The sequence below is a fragment of the Camellia sinensis genome, chromosome 1 (assembly GCF_055761805.1).
Source record: "Camellia sinensis isolate YWXY chromosome 1, ASM5576180v1, whole genome shotgun sequence".
Taxonomy (NCBI): domain Eukaryota; kingdom Viridiplantae; phylum Streptophyta; class Magnoliopsida; order Ericales; family Theaceae; genus Camellia; species Camellia sinensis.
In genome coordinates, this window is record NC_138961.1 from 68113203 (window position 1) to 68130659 (window position 17457).

Sequence of the window (17457 nt, forward strand, 5' to 3'; positions counted from 1 at the left end):
TATCTCTTGTAAAGCTTACAAGACAAGCTTTACAAGAGGGAGATCCCTCCATACACGTGTATGGAGGAGAGCAAAAGCAAGACAGCTGTCTAAAAATATCTGCAAAAGCAGATGAACAGCAATCAGCCGGCCAAAAATGCCATCTTGGCCAAAAAGAGTGCCGACCGGCACAAAATAGTGCTGACCGGTAATAAATAGTGCCGGCCGGCAAACTACATTGCCGGTGGCAGCAGACGCCAGCCGGTGGCCTCTAGCCACTGCCGGTGGTGGGTGGGGGATGGTCTACAAGCCCTACCCTGCCTCTCAAAGGCAAGATGCAAGTGTTTGGTGCAAAACCAAACACTTAACGGTCAAGTTCGGGGATCCTGAGGCAAGGCGCGCGGGCCAAGACCTCCGGGAACTCCAAACGAACACAAACATGGATAATCACCGAGTGTTCAAACGGTGACGTCCAAGTCTTGAGGATGGTCAAAAATGGGGTGTCTACAGTTGCCCCTCTTTGACAGAACTCGAAAGTCATAACAATGACGGGAGTGAATGTCAAAGCCCAGAGACGACCCATTTTTGACAAGGCTGAAGACTTAGACAAACATGCAAGACAAACAAGATATGCGCCCGAAGGCAGGGGCCAAATGCAAGACAATGCACAGAGCCGAGCATAACTTATGATCATGCAAATAAAGCTGTAATGAAGCAAACATGTGATAGTTTTAAGCTAGCATACCAAACTACACTACAATGCAGAAAGGATGTAAGAGAATTATGCAATTCTCAATACGTCTCACTCGGGAGATTAAATACCTGTCCGGTTCGTCTGGTTGCACCAGCCTCAAATGAACCGTACATACAATATCGTGCCTGCAAAGAAAACAAACTTAACAGGTACAATATTGTTAGCAACATGCATGACAATGCAAAAATGGATGCAAAACGATATGCAATATATATAAAACAATGTATAAACAATGCGAATGAAGATGCAATGTAATTGAAACAATGCAAACTACATGCAAAGCAATTGAATCACGATCCAATCACGAGCGGTTCGAAACCACACCTATGTCAAATAGATTGATGGAGGTAGCAAGTCTGTCTACCACAGAACGGTCAACTGAACTGTGAGCATTGTAGACAGACACAAGAACAAGTATTGGGTGGAATTGACATAAGTGGGGAGACAACCCGCTGGAGAAAGGACAATGATCCTAATGCCGGATGCAAAAATTACACTACAATGTAATGGAAATGAATATGGCACATAGGCCAAACCAAATCTTGCCTAGGAAGGGCATGTACACATACAAGCCATGTCTAACACAGAAAAGGTGCCGCAACCCTCAACCAACATACCAGCGTGGAATCGGCGCGATACACATGCAGAACTGTGTTTTAACATGAAGAGTAGGGGCACATACTAAACCAAGCTCAACATGGAAAGGTGCAAGCCATAGATGGAAGGCGATGCAATGAATGCATGCAATCTACAATGCAATATCTACAAATATGCAATGGAATGGATATGGATACAATGGATATGGCACGCAAGCCAAACCAAATCTTGCCTAGGAAAGGCATGTACACATACGGGCCATGTGTAACACAGAAAAGGTGCCGCAACCCTCAACCAACATATCAGCGTGGAATCGGCGCGATACACATGCAGAACTGTGTTTTAACATGAAAAGTAAGGGCACATACCGGACCAAGCTCAACCTGGAAAGGCGCAAGCCATGGGCGGTAGGCAATGCAATGAATGCATGCAATCTACAATGCAATATCTATAAATATGCAATGATGCATGACAATGCAACTATTTACGATGATGTGTGACAATGCATGTTTTTTTTTTTGCTTTTTGAAATGCAAATGATGTGTAAAAATGCATGTTACATGAAATGCGCGACAATACGCGGCTTTCGAGACGCACGACAATGCGAACACTAAAGGTCTTACACCTTCCAAGGATTTAAGGTCTCCTAGACCGTGCGTGTTTAAGGTCTCGCCAGACCACAAAATGCAATGTGCGGAACAATGCAAGAATGAGGCACGCATGCTAATGCTAATGAAGCATGATGCAAGATGATACGAATGGGACACGCGGGCCCCATAAAATGCGAAATGATGCAAGTGTGACACGTATGCCACCCGGGAGGCAAAATTTTGAAAAAAGGACTTACACGCTACGCGAAGCCGTTTCGTATTCAAAACAACTCAATGTACTAACAAGTACAAGTAAGGTGCGTAAAATAACGCGAGAGGATACATGCAAGATGCAAGTGAGGTGCACAAAACAGTGCGATGCGCAAAACAACGCGAACAATACAATGCACAAAACAGTGCGATGCGCAAAACAGCGCGAGCAATAAACTGCACAAAACAGTGCGATTGATATGTGATATACATGGGGCAACTTTTGGACCTTTGTAAAAGTCAAAAGGATACTAAAAGGATACACCTTGCATGGGTTGGAGTACTACGCACTGAAGACACAGTCCGAAGTCAAAACGGAAGCCGGTTGAGCAACGGAGATGCACTTTCTTGCACTTTCTTGAGATATGAAGACCAAAAACTCCTCATATGGCCTAAACAAGGCTGTGGGAACATCACCGGCCGGGAGAGGAGGCCACCGGCTGTCCACCGGCTGAAAAATAATTCCATCGGCACAAAAAAGTGTCGGCCGGCACAAAATATTGCCGACCGGCAAACAGTTGCTGAATCGGGGCAGTTTCGACTTTTCACTCTGGGCATTATAAAATAGGGTTTCAAAACCCTACTCCTCACTTTCCTATCGCCGAAAACTCTTGCCCTCTCTCTCTAGAGTGTTTCTCTCTTATTCTTCGCCCGTTTCTTCGCGTTCTACGCTCGTTTCGTCGTCGGATTCGCGATTCTCTTCGCGTTTCGAACATTTTCCACCGATCGCATTTTCGTTTCGGTGTCTCGTTTGGCGTTCTAGCCTTTTCGGGGTTTGTTCCCCTCATTTTCCTCTTCATTTTCGTGCCTTTTCACATTCCGGCCTTCCCGGCCATTTCCGACCCTCTCAGGAGTTGACTTTCCGGTTGACTCTTCGTATTCCGGTCCGGTTTTCCTTTTCCGGGCCATTTTCACATCATTCTCTACATGGCGGACGACATTCCACGTGGCGGGACTCCCCCGGACCACGAGATGGATCCCGGGGTCGAGCTCTTACCACTGAGCGAGCGCCCGTTCGACCCGGCGACCTACCGGCCGGCGATCCATATTCTCTCCCCCGACGGCCTGCGTCAGTTCCGGAGCTTCGAGAGGCATGTGGCGCCTGAGGTACTGCTGCGTGAGCCTACCTCCCACCTTTCATTCGGCACTTCTGAGGTAATTCTCTGTCTTCTGTTTTACTTTTCGCAATGTAGGATACAAAAACTGTCATAGTTAGTTGTACTCTTTAACTGCTTGAATCTGATATACCATAGACCGTAGTTGACTGTAAACATACATACAACTGATATCTGTTTGAGACTGACACATGCACGCACACTGCACTAGCCCTGAATCACTCAAACACACGGCACACACTGTATTTCATTGCATACACACCGGTACCCGGTATTTGTCTGAATCTGTTAAACCTGCACGCATGCTATATCTGTTCTGAAACACCCAAACACGCTGACACATCACACGTATTATTTCACTGTAAACACACCGGCACCCGGTATTTGTCAAAATCTGACAAACTTGCACACATACTTTATCTGCTCGAAACCACCCAAACATGTTGACACATCACATGCTGTAGTTCACTGTAAGCACACCGGCACCCGGTATTTGTCAAAATCTGTCAAACTTGCACGCATGCATCATCTGCTTTTTCAAAACTGTACTTTGAATGTTGCCTTGCAATTGTTATTTTCTGTTTACAGGAGGGTTCCCATACCATTCGCGGGTATGGGAATACTGGTGCACGGGAGTGGTATGATGAGCTCCCCGACGCAGTCCGACGCATCGTGGATCGAGCGGGTTTCGGCGCCTTCTGCCGAGGACTCTCCAGGTTATCCACATGCAGACCTCTCTTGGCCGCTCTGGCGGAGAGGTGGTGGGACACCACCGATTCTTTCCATTTTTCTGCTGCAGGGGACATGGCGATGACCCCTCATGATTTCTCGATGCTCACTGGCATCGGGGTAGGGGGGGATCCGATCCCTTTTGACACAGACATGGATGAGTGGACTGCCGCTCAGGTCCATCTACTGGGGGAGGCGCCACCCCTAGCTCGCCCAGGTTTCGTCCGATACTCCTGGTTCGAGGTCCAGTTTCGAGTCCAGCCCGTGTTGGAGGAGGAGGCGCAGATGACCCCGGAGGACGAGGAGAGGTATGCTCGCGGCTTCCTCATGTTCTTGTTCGGGACTACCATCTTCGCCGACCGGGCGAACACCGTGCCTCTCTGCCTTCTCAGCGCACTGGTGGACGTCCGGGACATCCTGCACTACGACTGGGGCGGTGCTGCTCTGGCCACCCTTTATGGATATATGAGCTCGGCTTCGCGCGGCAGCGGCCAGCTACTCGGAGGTTACTGGCGGGCTTGGGAGGTACATCTCTTCTCCGCTTTTTCATTTCTGTCTCGTACTTTCTGTACTCTGTACACTGCACACACTGTAGTCTGTTTTACACTTGCTGCATACTGTACACACGGCACATACATACATTCTGCTTTACACTGACTGTACACTTCTCACACTGTACACTGCAAACAATACACTGCACAACACACGGCTCTGCTATTTCTGCTTTATTCTGTATATCCTGCTTTATCTGATGGTCATACTGACATCTGTTTTGTAGTTGTGGGTTTACGCCTACTTTCCTAGGCTTGCCCCCGTGCCAGTTGCGGAGACTCCCCTGGCCGTCCTCTTTTCGAGTCGCTTTGACGGGAGATGCACCCGGCGACCGCGAGAGACTTTCGGCTTCTTCCGCCGATATTTCGACACCATCACCCCCGCGGAGGTATGATTTACTTACAGTTCATTTAAGCTTCGCTTTCCAACTGTATATTTCAATAACAGTAGATAACAAACTGTCTGCCATTTTCAGATCACTTGGCGGCCGTGGGCTCTTATGCCGGCGGCGATGCGGGGTCGGTTCCCTGGTGCGGAGGAGACCTCGTGTTTCCGGATTCTGCTTGAGGGCCCGGTCTGTCGGGCTTGGTACCTGGGGGAGCGTTTCCTACGCCAGACCCTAGGGTTACCTGAGCAGATAGTCCCGGTTCCCCCTCCTGCAGACATGAGGGAGACCGAGGGGCTCACCACTGAGCAGCTGGATGATTACTCCATCGGCTGGGAGGAGGCCGGCTTCCGAGGCACCGGGGACTATCAGGAGTACGTGCGGACGTACCTGATGCGACCTTTGAGCGGCCGTCGAGCAGAGGGAGCCAGGCCTGTAGCATCGGCAGCTGGGCCGGAGCGGGAGCAGGGGCTGGATCTTCGAGGAGGGCCCGGGTCCGTGGTAGGGGTGGAGTGCAGGGAGGACGGGGAGTTGGCTGGCCTGCCCTGCCCGCTGTACTGACTCTCCTGGGGCAGGGTGGGTCGACCTATCAGATCCCCTTCGCCCCTCCACCGGCTGGTCACGAGCTCATCGGCGTCCCCGATTTACCTCCGGTATGTATTACTGCATTTTGTACAGTTATTTCATTTCCAGTTTGCTTGATATTCCACAGAATATTGATGCATCTGATACTTTTGCAGGCTTTTTCTGAGTACACCCGTCAGTCGTTGGCGATGAATGCCTCGATGATGGGGATGCTTCAGCGGACATTTGATCTCCTAGCCCTCTACAGCATACCGGTATGTCCTTCTGACACTGGCCTCAAACCATTCATACACTGCTTTGCAAAATCTGATACACGGCACAACACCCGATACACTGATCTCACAGTATCTAACACACTGCATACACTGCATTCTGCACTGTTAAACTGCCCACGGCATTCATACACTGTACTCACACACTGTATTCTGCACTGATAGACTGCTCACGACATTCACACTGTACTCATATACTGCATTCTGCACTGTTAAACTGCTCACGGCATTCATACACTATACTCGGCATTGCATTCTGCACCTTTAAACTGTTCACAGTATACTGATGCATTTCCCTTTTATGTACTTTTTTAGCCTCCTTTCCAGATTCCCATGGCGGGAGGTGCTCCAGCCGGACCTTCTGTCTCTGCTCGGGGTAGAGATGAGGGGGGCAGGATATTTCCCCGTACCAGGGGAGGGCGTACTCATGTCGGGAGTAGCTCGCGAGCTCCAGTCCCGGATGATGACAACGACGAGGAGTCAGAGGCGGAGGCAGAGGCGGAGTCCGAATCATCGGAGGAGGAGACCGGAGGCGGTTCCAGCTCGGGCTCTGATGACGACGCTGATGATGCTCCTGGACCCTCGTCCAGGAAGAGGACTAGGACGGACTGACGGCCCCCCCCGGAGTGCTCGACATGGATGCAGATTTTTGCTATCTTTTCTTCTTTGTATTTTCCCCCCTTTTTTGTCGGTAGATAGATTACCATGTACTGCCGCAGGCAGATTTTTGTTTCCAAAACTTGTACATTTGAAAAAGATTATGAAATGAACAGATTTTTGCTTAAAAAAGTGTTACATTTACATATCTCATGTATTGCATTGCATCTCATCATGTTACACCTCAATGTAAATGGAACTGATTGGTTGTCTGAAAATTAAACACTTGCACTGTAATAATCAGATAACTTAAACAGCCAGCAGCAAAATACACCCAAGCAACCCACTGCCTGATTCTGGACACACAGCCCTTGCTCTACTGGGGATTAATCTGCATACAGCCCATAACCCAGCATTCGATTCATTCTGCACACAGCAAACTTTAAACAAAACAGCCCAATCTGACAAGACGGCCTTCAAAGGTGAAACCAGCTAGGGTTGAGACATGCTCAAATGTAGAGAATGACACAGCATTCCGAGTGTGAAGGATTTTTGAAATCAAATGAGGGTTTTTCAAACCGGGATATCGAGGCTACAACTGAACACAGCGGGGAGGACTCAAATATAGGTGCACGACCTAAACACAACGAGACACGCTCGGGAAAGACTAAAAACAAAAGACGAGACCGTCAAATCAAAGAGACACGACACACAGACGCGTAAACGAAGATGGGGGACCTCGGACCACGAGGAGCCAGTTCAAACTGGGTATTGTTTCCCACCCTGTCTGATTTGTGATTCTCGCATCACTCGACTCTCAAGCTCGGATTTTCTCTCAAAAACATTTTCTTCACTTTTCTCTCAACTTACACCTCTCTATTCTTCATTCTCTCATTTTTCATCCGTCCCCGGGGTGATTGATGAATGAACAGGGACTTGCGGGTTCATGCCTAATACCGTTAGCTCACAGCTATTTCTTTTGGCGGGCAGAGCGCCCTTCTGGCAAGTACGTCGATGACGGGGGAAAGACAGAACGCCTGGCTCGACTGTGCCCCTAGTTCATCATTTTAACCATTCTTTGTTTTTGCTTTCTACTAAAACAGTTTTGATCAAAATGAGAGTCGGATTAACGTACTTGTTCGATTTTTGATTTGAAAAGCGTGCAAGTCAGGCTGTAAGCACTGAAAATTTTCCTTTTGGGTCCAAGACAATGGTCCGATTTTGGAAAATGGAATAGTTTTTGAGAAAATAGTCAACCTCAGTAAAAATTTTCAAAAACTACTTTTCAAACAGCTGATGCTCAACAAGCATGGGACTTACTCTTCGAGATGCGCAACCTCAGATCGGAGGCAATGGAAAATTGCCCCTGGTTTGAAGGGGGGTGGGAGGCAACGGAAAGTTGCCCCTAGTTTGAATGGCGTCTCACGACGGCTGGTGGCAACGGAAAGTTGCCCCTTGTTTGGGATGGTGCCGCAGCAATCCGCAGACAGTCTTCATTGGCGGTGGTCGAGCTCTTGGACACAGCGATGACGAAGACGGTCACAACACATATATGGACACAATCACCTTGAAGGGTGTTGGCCACTGGACTTTGGGATGAAATCGAAACCATTGCATGGACTGAGACGCTATGAAAGCGTTGGGGGCTGGACTTCATGATGAAGTTGCCTACGTATCCCAAACATGGGAATCAAGCCTCACGTAGTTCCGTGTAAGGTACACTCGGGTATTTTAACCTTCACTTTGTTTGGCTCTCACTTTTGCCAAGGCGCCCAATGCGGGTTTTCGACCTTGCGAGCTTCTTTTCATTTTCTATTTTTTTCTTTTTCATTTCTTTTTCTTCTTTCTTCTTTTTTTTGCATTTTTTGTATTTTTGCTTTTTTGCTATTTTTTGCTTTTCTGTATTTTTCTCTTGCTCTAACTTTTGCCTGGGTCGCCCTTCCGGGTTTTCGGCCCAGCGAGCCTCTCAAAGGGTAAAAGTGTAGCAAGTCCATGCCAAATGGTTCCTGAACTGGAAGCCCCTTTGTGTCTAGGAGAACGGCTATTGCACTGATTTGCAGAAGAATCCATCATGGTTGCTCTACGAGCTTCTTCCGGCGAGATCTACTTCTTCTGATTCGGCTTTGATGCTTCTTGATCGAAGGCTACTTCAAAACTGGCCACACGAGCCTTTCATGGCGTTTGTCCGTTGAACTTTCTGAACGTTCTGAACGGGTTCAAAGTCGGAAAACAAATGGGTTGAATCTTGAGGCTGAGAGCGATCCTAGGCTGTGCGACCTCAAGAGGGATTCCACACAAGTCTTCACAGGGTCGCGTAAAACATTTGTTTTTTGAAAGTTTTTAAGAAAGCGACAAATCGCCCGCGCCGAAGGTAGTGTGGAACCAATCTGGATCAGGCCAGGATCCTTCTCAGTACTCATGCCGACAAGCATGATTTCATTCATTAAAAGGCTTAGCACGCCTCTCTTTCTCTCAAAATGATCAAAATTTTGCAAAACCCGAGGAATTCCTTCCTCTTCGTTTTCATCACCGCAATGTTCAAAAAGTTTGTTTTTGGAAAACTTAGGTTAATGCAATGAGTTTGGCGCGCAGGAGAGCAGGCGAGATGTACTGTCAGCCCAATTAAATTCTCTGGCACTTATGCTGAAAGCAAGCATGAAGTTTGAGATAGCAACAGCTTGTTTCATTCGGCTTTGTTGGTGCAACTGGCCCCTCGGCAGAAACAGACTCAAAACAAAAAACAAAAAAAAAAAAGATAATTACAAAACAAAACGGTGTTCGGGACAACAACCCCAGAATCACCTGGTATTATATACAACGGGGACTGACTCGATACAATCAGACAGACCCTTAAGCAAAAAAAAAAAAAAAAAAAAGAAAAAAAAAAAAGAAGAAGACTGACTTAAGACAAAGAGACAGACTCAAAACAAAAGACCGACTCGACATCCAAGCCAGGATTTACAAAACTCGGTTTCACCGATGCTCAAAAATGCGTGCCAGACGCTTCAAAAATACACCAAATGTTGCCCGCAGGCGGTCCACTTTACATACTCGCAGTATCTGAGCCCTCAAAATCCAACAACTGAGTGGTGACGGGCTTGCCTGAGGTGGGTGGTAGGATAACCTTGTTATCGATCAAATCCTGCACTTCATGACGAAGGCGGGAACATCCATCGGTACTGTGACCGGACTGTTGATGGTATGCGCAGTACAAGGTAGCATCATGAGTGGCGGGGAGATTCTTCGGGAGTGGCCGGGGCTCCAAAGGCTTAAGATGCCCATTCTTCGCCAATATTAGCAATGCCCTAGACAAAGGCATGTGGAGGTCGTGAAAGACCCTGCGCCCTCGGGGCAGGTATTTTGCAGTTTGAGGATTCTTGCCAGATGCGCTGGCGAAAGGATCGGCTGGCGCTGCCTTGGCTTTTTGAACCTTTCCCGGTGCAGGGTTGGGAGTGACAGGAATTGTCGGGGCATGACGGGGCCCATCCCGGTTTTCTGCCTGGCTTGAACTGCCTTTGATTGGTGCGGGGAAAGCATCTTCCACGGCTTTGATCACGATTGCGGATGTTTGTTGCTTGTTCATCCCTCTGACTTTCAAAGCCTCGACTGCCCACAGCAGTTGTTCAATAGGGTCGGCATCTACCTTTGCCTTGTCCTTTCCCCTGGCCTCATCCTGATCAAGGGTCGGGGTTGATACTGGCATGTCACGGCTGTAGCTGGAAGCCACCTCTGGCTGGCTAAGCTCTATTACGATCCGCCCCAGTAGCGGGGGCTCTTGTGGTACGAAATTCCCGACATATGGCGCCGCTGGCGGTGAAGCCGACATTCCATGGGCGAGGTCTGCCACAGACCTTTGGAGGTCACCTATCATTCCCATTATTTCGAAGGTGGTGGGCTCACGAGCTTGGTATAACTGAGGAGCCCAAACCGGGTGCACAACGGGCGACCTGGGCGGGTATGACATACTGATGCTGGCCTCACTCTGCGGAGCGGTCCCCTGCTCCAATGCAGCCGTCATGACCACAATTTCTTCTGAATTTTGTGCCGCCATAAATCCTGCCTCAGCAAAGGGGAGACACTGGCTATTCTGTATCAACTCTGCAACTTTCTGAATTGAAAGGGAAAACAGACAGCATTTCAGCCCAAACTGATCAAACACGGGTGTAGCCAGACAACTGTACCCTACTGCTGATCACTGTTCCCAGAAATTACTGTTCTCGAAAACTGAACCGATACCCGCGGATAACTGATTCTCACAACTGATACCGATACTGGTGTCCCCAGGTTTGATACTCAAACTTGCAAACTGACATGTGCGTTCCTGTAGAGCAACACTCTAAAAGCACATAGCAAATAAAGAGAGCTCAATCACCCCTATTTTGGGGTAGGGTTTCCCTGTCCTATTTTGTCAGGAGCTAGGGTTTCACTATGCACACAGCGGTTTCAAACAACCAATAATCGGGTAAGCAACCTGTCCTAGCTGGGAAGGGTCACTATGGATTCCGAATATGCACTAGGTCGAATGGTCAAAAGGGTACCCCGGTAAACCGGGGTTTGTGTTCCCATGCTATCAGAGCCCATAGCCGGTCAGCCTTATGGACATGCCTTCACAAGACAAGCCTCCGGCAAACCGTTCAGGAATGGCAGATAGCAAACACCGTGTTCCTAGGCGCACCAATGCACATGCAATGCAAAGAAACACATAAATGAAATCAAAACGGGATATCATGAGTTCGAGTCAAGCTCTCTAAAAATCCCCAGCGGAGTCGCCAGAAACTGTAACACGCCCGCGGGGGGGACCTCGCTACAGTTCGAACTCTCGATTTTGTTGTCGCGGTTCTTAATCTTGAACCAAAGAGTCCAAATCTGGCAAATCGTTTTGAGAAACAGATTTTTGAAAAAGTAGTGCCAAACATAGACTGCTTTGCCAAATACAGAGTCGCCACCTAAATATTTTTTTAAATGGGAAATTTAGGAAACCCTGACTCGGTGCCGAAGGCCACATGTCCGTCATCACCGGAGTTGTCTCGGCTCGGGAGCTTGGGTACGATCGGGGAAGGTCAGCTATGAGCACCTCCTTTCGCCCGGTCCGAAGACCGGCCTCTACTAACCGTGATATCCGTTTTTGAAAGCGTTATGTGTTCTTATTCCATTTATTAGCCTAGAATTACTATGTTATGCGCGTAGCAAACAAGTATAGACCAGATTGCCTAATTTGGAAATAAACATTGCATATCCGTTCGGTTTGAAAATGCTTTGGAATTTGCTACTCGCAAGTAGGCTAAAATGCGGATTTCAACGAGTCTTTCCAACTCAAACAATCCAGCCTCCACCCACAGGCATTCAAACAGTTTAACACATAAGCATCTAGCCACATGGTAAACATACTGTCATGGTAGCATTCACACACATGCGACGTGCTAAAGCATTAAAATACTTACATAGTACTCCATGCCAAAACAAAGAACTTGTTAGCAAACATGCATGATCCAAGTCCATGTTAAGTGCCTAATGCATCGCATACAAAATGTTGCTAGAATAGGCTCGGCTATCCTAAACATGTCATGTGAAAATGCACAATTATCACATATTCAGTTTGCAATTTGAAATACATATGCAGTTAGCATGATGTACCGAGCTCAATGCATGTAATACAAATGCATGAATGCACGCATGCATAGCATAAGATATGCTAATTTAAACGTGTCCTAATACTAACCATTAAAGCGGGTAAGTAAAAGGGAAGAAAGAAGTGGTGGTTGGAAGACATTCACACACTCACCCACACTTATTACAGATTTTCCCTCACTCGGAGAGACCGAATAATTATTACAAATTAATTAACTACGCAAGCTAATTAATATTACAAATTAATTAATTTAATTAACAAATTAAATAAATTAAGAGAAAGCAGTAAAACGCCTCGGGAAACGTGCCGCCATGCATGGGCTGCCTCTGTTTTCCTTCCTTCACTCCTCTGGAGGCTGTCAAAACCTTAGGGTTACATCCCTGGGCACTGGGGAGTACCACCGGCTAGATGGAATTACCACCGGTAATGGTGTATGATCATCGGCACCAAATGATGCTGTCGGCAGAGAATTTGTTGCCGGCCGGCACCTTACACTGCCGGTCGGCAGAGTGTTCCTGCAAAACCTGCAACCCACAGCAACAGAGGACAAGGCAAAGCATGGCAGCACATTTCAAGGCATATATGCACCAACCATGTCTCTTATCATTGTAATGACTCAAAGGGACATGTGCCTCGGTTCTCGGACCACCAATCACGCATTTCCATGCATGATGGCCCAAAGAACCAGGTATGCAACTTTGATTTCAAATGCATGCAAACCAAATCAAACAAATAAGGGCCCAATTCCCATCACCAATTCAAGGAACAAGGCATGTATGCAAGATGCAATGCAACCTAGGCATACAAGCTAAGGATGCAACATGGCATGGCAAGGCACTTATGCAAGCATACAAGCATACATAGAGGCATGCAAATGGATGTAAAGATGGACTTATGCATGAATTAGACAACTCTAAAATAGGCCTAAAACAGTAGCCATTAATGCCCAAAATGGATGCTAAACACACATGCACACATACACATGTTATGGTCCAAACATTAGGCACAAATTGAACAACCCTCAAACACATTTGAAAGGGGGAATCATGGACTAATCAGCATGCAACATGAGCATTGAAAGTCATGTTAGGATGGTGCCAAACCAAGCAGCAAGATAAGCTAACATTCACATGCAAAATGATCCAAATGTTCAAAGCAAGCCAATGAGCAGTGAACTACACTTAACAAGACCAAACATGGCATGAAAGGAAGGACCAAAATCAGAGGTTTAGCATGTTAAAACAAAGCTAAAGGGCTACTTAGATGGCATCTAAGTGACTCAAAGACAAAGGCATGCATAAACACCAAAACATGGAGCATTGCTACACAAGCTTCCAAAGCATTAAAGAGGCATGCAAGGCAATCAAACAAGCATGGAAATGGGACTGAAATAACATGTAAGGTGACCCCAAATCACCAAAACAATGCAAAGATGCCATGCTATACATGCACATGCTCAAGGCCAACAAGCCTAAATACAAAGGAGCTATATCAAGCATGCCAAAATCAACCCAAACACTTATGGACAGACCTAAAACATGGCAAAATAAGCACATAATCTTCACAAGACTAAGCCTAAAACATGCTCCAACAAAGGCTAACAACCTAAAACATGTTAAGGCATAAATAAGGCATTACAAGGCAACTATGCTAAGCATGCATGGAGTACCAAAACCAACTTAAAATCATGTTATATTATGGATATATAAGCATGAAAAACAGACCAAACATGCTCAACACACACTCAAGCATAATGCTCTCTCAAGAGGCCAAAATATGCCCTTTTCAAGGACAACAAGGAGAGGGGGTGGCCCTCTCCTTCTTGGGACTTCAAGGCATCATCTTCACCACTGAAATCCCTCAAGATTTCAGTGGTGAAGAGACCCCAACACCAAAATCCCGGAGCTAGCACAAAATGGCCTAAAATGAGGCCTTTCAAGGCCTAAGGGTGGTCAACAACCCTCAAACAACAAAACACTCTTAATAAACAACAAAGAGGGTCTAAAAACAGAACTTTTTTATGTTATACAATAAGCACAAAAACAGCTCTAAGATGGGTATAAAATCAATGCAAAAAAGGGGGAAAATGGGACTAGATTCTCAACCTTGAAGCCTCCTTCACAAATGATGCTCCAATGGCCTCCTTTGGCTCCAAACCAGTCAAGAAACTCAAGAACAAGCCCTTAGAACCCTAGTTTCAAGAGGAAGGTGAAACACTAGGTGTTTGTGTGCAATAGTAAGACACAAAGCACCTAGTGAACAAATGGGAGGGAAAGAGAGATAGAAAATGTATCTCACCCAAACCCTAGAACAAGAGCTCAACAATGGCTGTCTTTTGCTCCCAAAATCTCTCTCTCTCTAACCTAAGTCCTCTCTTCTTGTTCCAAGAGAGAGCCTCTCTCTATATCTCTTGTAAAGCTTACAAGACAAGCTTTACAAGAGGGAGATCCCTCCATACACGTGTATGGAGGAGAGCAAAAGCAAGACAGCTGTCTAAAAATATCTGCAAAAGCAGATAAACAGCAATCAGCCGGCCAAAAATGCCATCTTGGCCAAAAAGAGTGCCGACCGGCACAAAATAGTGCTGACCGGCAATAAATAGTGCCGGCGGCAAACTACATTGCCGGTGGCAGCAGACGCCAGCCGGTGGCCTCTAGCCACTGCCGGTGGTGGGTGGGGGATGGTCTACAAGCCCTACCCTGCCTCTCAAAGGCAAGATGCAAGTGTTTGGTGCAAAACCAAACACTTAACGGTCAAGTTCGGGGATCCTGAGGCAAGGCGCGCGGGCCAAGACCTCCGGGAACTCCAAACGAACACAAACATGGATAATCACCGAGTGTTCAAACGGTGACGTCCAAGTCTTGAGGACGGTCAAAAATGGGGTGTCTACACCCGCTCGAGCGGATCACCTAAAAACTGAACAACAAGGAATTGAAACCAAGGCCTAACCATCCTGTAACAAACCTGCCCCAAACATCCTAAAACTCAGTCAAGTGGAATTAAAGGACGGCAACTAGATAGATACCACTACCAACTTCACGGAACCGAGTCCGGAATACAACAGAACAGTAAAGGGACAATCGGGATCGCTATAGCCCTGGGCTAACATTGAACAAATAACAATAAAACAAAAAGGAAGCCTCAGCTCCGAGTCCTCCCAAGTCAATGCCTTGGTGGAGGCATAGCACATGTACTTGAAATGATTTTCCTTATAGGGTGGGCCACAGCGCAGTAGAGATACACTACACAACATATGAACAATGACAAGACTAAAGAGCAGTATGCTCATGCCCATGCTCATGATAAAATAGTTTATCTCTCTTTTTATAAAGCATGCAATGCTGAGATGCAACAACAAATATAAAACCATTTCCATTTTAAACCATATCTGTTACATGAATACGGGCCCTGTGAATCTCTAGGCGAGTTTCTACAAGTAGGCCCTAATGCACTACCACTGTCATTTTTACCAGTAAACTGGAAGGCTCGATACCTAACTGCGTGGTTCCACACCCCCTACCCAGATTCACTAAGTATTCATCTTTGCGCAAATAGATACATTTCCAAACATTTCTCAAAAATAGATGCATTTCCAATGAAATGAATGTAATGCAATGTCCAATGCAACAAATGAGAAATGTGGTTCAATTTACCTAAGTCTCATGCATTTCTACAACAATCATGGCTATCCTATACCGATAGCCCAAAATAGATATTTCTAAACAAATATTTAAACAATTAAATTCCAAAACTTTCGATAAATACAATCTATTCCACATCTCATCAAATATGAACAGCTACACTAGTTTTCATATCACAATCACGTCTGGTAACCTCTCAAGGTCCATTTCTAACCGTGTCGGTTTTATTCCAACAGATACATTAAGCAAAATAATACCATTAATGCCCAAGAAAACATCATTTTCTTCCCAAACTCATTCTCCAAGCATTATTCAACTATGACATCCTATTTTGATCAAAAGCCCCAAAAGTTAAACGTAATTCCTTTGTTTTCTTTAAAAATGCTCTTTTTGGTCGCAAAACGGTAAAAATTTCAAAACCAATCGAATCGAAGTTCGTTTTTGTTCAAATTTAAAACATAGCTCTTTCATAACCTTACAAACATATTCCAAGTTTACACTTTCGCAATTTAGGCATCAACTCTTTATTTTTCTCAAAATTACCCTTTTAAGCAAATAAATCATAAATTTTCCAAAAATTCTAATTAATTTATATGCAACTCTAAACTCCATATAATCAAGTAAAGGTACATAAAGAAGTATAGGAAAAATCCCTACCTCAACCATTTTAAAAACTTAATTACTATGTTCCTGAAACTGTGTTGCAATTTCAACAGCTGCAACACGATCTTCAAAACTCATTGGAAGATCTGCACTCAAATTGATTGCAATCCGGTCCAACAAATGTTCCCGTACAGCACCCTCTTCTGGGTTATAAGTAGCAATCAAAAGTGGCTTGCATGGATGTCGAAAGCTGATCCCTTCTCCTTCCACAATAGTAACTCCCTCAGTCAACACATTGAGAAGCAAATTACTAATGCCCTCATCTAACAAATTAATCCCATCAACGTATAGAACTCCTCCATGAGCTTCAGCAAGAAGGCCAGGCTGGAAAATAATTGTTCCAGGTTTCACATACTCCTCAACATCAACAGAACCAATAAGTCTATCTTCAGTGACATCGAGTGGAATTTGGACAAAAGGAGATCTGACTATCATAGTCTTGATATTACCAGTAGGGTCATATTCCACTTTATTAGTCAATCCATCTTCCCACCTTACTCTTCTGGGCAGGCTGGTTCAACATTAGCAATTGAACCAACAACTACTTCAATAGGTGGCAGAACAGCATGCAACCTAGGTGCCATCACTGTTTTGGCTGTTCCTCACTTTCCCAAGATTGCAATACCTCCAATCTCACGGTCAATAGCCCCAAGCAGAAGAGCTGCTTTGATAGCATCCTGTCCAACAACGGCAGCTGAAGGGAAGTATTGTCTTTCCGTAGGAGGTGGTTTCGTCCTTGTCGGGGGCGACAACAACAACACCATTGCTGGGTTCGAGAGTTGCAGTGGCACGAACACGGAGGCGATTGGGGGAGAGTGCCATTGGAGGAGACTGGAATTGTCTCTGAGAGGAGACTGGAGAGAGAGAGAGAGAGAGAGAGAGAGAGAGAGAGGGAGAGAGAGAGAGAGAGAGAGATAAGACTATTGTGGATGCTTCAAACAAGAAGAATAAAAAAAAGAAAAAGGAATGAGGGAAAGGAGTGAAGGGGCACCCCCCCCCCACATGGTTGCCTCTCTTTACACACAAAAAAATATTTTTTTTTTCTTCCCATGCTTGAACCCCACTCCAGCACTCACTTCCCTTTTATAAAAAAATCAAA

At 46.0% G+C, this 17457-nt stretch overlaps 1 pseudogene; it reads right to left on the reverse strand.

The window, feature by feature from the left end:
• The window catches only part of LOC114294527 (magnesium-chelatase subunit ChlD, chloroplastic pseudogene), a 28629-nt pseudogene extending 11444 nt beyond the window's left edge, over nucleotides 1–17185 (reverse strand).
• Between the last annotated feature and the right edge of the window lie 272 nt (nucleotides 17186–17457).